Source organism: Protopterus annectens, chromosome 5.part0 (assembly GCF_019279795.1).
Source record: "Protopterus annectens isolate FY-2018-M chromosome 5.part0, PAN1.0, whole genome shotgun sequence".
NCBI classification, from domain to species: Eukaryota; Metazoa; Chordata; order Ceratodontiformes; family Protopteridae; genus Protopterus; species Protopterus annectens.
This window is the reverse complement of record NC_056735.1, coordinates 661128580-661131196: the sequence shown is the minus strand read 5'-3', so window position 1 is coordinate 661131196 and position 2617 is coordinate 661128580. Positions and strand designations below refer to the sequence as shown.

General features: G+C 33.0%; 1 protein-coding gene across 1 annotated transcript in view; it reads right to left on the bottom strand.

Annotated features, from left to right (window-relative positions):
* The window catches only part of TAGLN3 (transgelin 3), a 389325-nt gene extending 387456 nt beyond the window's left edge, over window positions 1–1869 (bottom strand). The window contains exon 1 of the mRNA XM_044072509.1: window positions 1705–1869. The gene's annotated coding sequence lies outside the window, so the exon portion shown is untranslated. The remainder of the gene's footprint in view (window positions 1–1704) is intronic.
* Between the last annotated feature and the right edge of the window lie 748 nt (window positions 1870–2617).

Here is a 2617-nt window from a genome sequence, read left to right as displayed (position 1 = left end):
GTCAGCAGAAGTGGCACAGCAAGGCAGACAGATTGCCTTCAAGCGCCTATTTTATGACATAGTAATATTAAAAAAAAACATTTGTCCATCATTGTGCAGTGAAATAAATAAACATTTTAACTAAACATTTAGTTGAAGCCTTTTCCTAGGAAAAGAAAAGAAACTAATAATACAACTGGAAGAGAACAAAAAAATCAAGGTGGAAATGAATCAAAGAAAAGAAAACCGAAATTATTTGTTTCTTCTGTTAAGAAATGGGATAAACTTATACATGGTATGATATTAATTTATAACTACGTTGTATATATGCAACGGCACACTGAATATGTATAAGTAACTTACTGTGAAAATAATATAAATTGGAATATATGTTTATATTATGAAAGTGGAGCGCGATAATGTAATATTTTTTCCAGTAATATTATTTTCTGCTGACCTTCATTTTGCATAACAAAACCAAAGTGAATCAATAGTTTAGTAAACTGAAATATGCAACTCTTGATGGAATTTTTTAGTCTTGTACTTTGTAATAAATTATATATTATGATATGAAATATCCCTAACTATACAGAACATAAAAGATACCAAACCATCATATCCCCTCCATACCCATCTCCACACAGCAGACCTTATATCAGGAAAATGATCATTAGTTAGCATAACTGGAGATACAGATCTAAGTATGACAGGAATCACTGAAAATTAGAATGGCTACATAAAACAGAACTTTGACATATACAGCCAGTGTCCCGGGTACTTTGTTCAGCATTATTCTTGTTCATAATATAATTAACAACTACTCCTTCAGACAGAAAAATAAAATGTTAAGGACTCAAACACAGCACCACTAAAATCTAAACCTCCAGCAGTATATTTCTATCCGGCATGGTAAGCCGGCAACATTAATATTAGGCCTCACCAGTAAAGCCATAGGAGAGATTAATACAAATTGACTTCTCAGAAAGTGCACCACCTGTTCTTATGTAATGCAACATATCAGCTGAGCTCTCCTAATGCAGAATGAGCAGAAAGGAAAATGCATACTCATGCCTGATGAAATGACATTTGGAACATTCTGTTTCTCTGGACTGCTAGTCATTACATACAAAAAGAAGATTTAAATACTATATATCAAAACAATATTAAATATGCCCACATCATATTCAAGCACAGATAAAATGTAAGATCCACATCCTTATTCAGACTTTGTAACATCATGAACAAAATATCTGAATTACTGCTATGAAATCAAATTTACTTCCATTCTTAATAGTTCATACATTTAATCTTTACTGCCAAAAAGAGCAAAAAGTAAGTTATAGCTCAGCTCTGTTAGACCCAGTAAAACAAGATACTTTTTTAATAATCACATTTCTTTATATTCTAAGAGAAGCTGCTTGTTGTGACAGCAAATGAATGGCATGATGGCATCTGTATGATTATAAAGGGTGAACTTCTATCAGTCACAGGAGATGCTGTCTAAAACCTACTTTTAGAAGCTTGGAATCCTAGCAAACTAGATTTCAGATGCACAATACGCATTTTTTTCTCTCTCTTAAATAAATTCTTGCACTAGAAATTTAAAGTAATAAACCTCATGCAGAATACAAAGAAAGAAAAGAAGCCAGTGCAACAAAATATTGTGATTCTATCCAGTGAACAGTAAATTATAGGAAATAGAGAACCATCAGGAAAGGTACGTACAGTTACTTGCTGTGGAACAATTCTGACAAATCTGCTGCTGACACTGCTGTATCTTCTGTGCAGTGATGAGAATACTCCCTTTGTCCTTTGTTTGGGTGAATTTCCTGAATGAACGCATTTTAAACACTGGGTGAGGTCACTTCCCAGTCATGCCTGCTCAGGGTGGAGCCGATCTCAATCAGATGTTGGAGCTGTCCATTAGAGAAGAGACTTGAATGGATGGCTTGTCAGGCAGACACTTATAGAGTACCTTTCAAATCTGGGATTTTATGATTCAGAAGTCTGAAATCCTTAAAATAGTAATGAGGAATACTGTTAAATCTGTGAATGACATACAGTTGACAGATGTTTAAAATGCATAAACATGCACAACTGATAAAAGTGTATATATATATATATATATATATATATATATATATATATATATATATATGGTACTTATGTATTATCGCAACCAGATTTTCGCGGTTGCGGTAATATACTTCCCGATGTGTTAATGGTACCAATAATACATACCAAATGACAAAGGCAACTTTTTTTTCACAAAACACTTAGTTTAGGTAGGAATATCACTGTGCCATTTGAGAAATGAATCTTTCAGTTAGGGTATGCCATTTACTGACACTACTGTCAACTTCTCAGTACATGACTAGCGTAGTACCACCTGTCATCATAATGTAATAACACTACTTTCAGCCTCTGTTATATTTCTAACTTTGGAAGTCTGTTCATACAGTTTCATACATTATAGTTTTTATAGTACTTTAAGGTATGTTTTAATGTTTAAAAAAATAAACAATTTACCAAAAACATTTTCAGGTCTCCGTTTTTTTATCTTTTGAAAATGATATCCTAACACATACAATAATCCTTTCTGCAGTACGACAGTAGTCCAACCAAGCATTTACAAGTC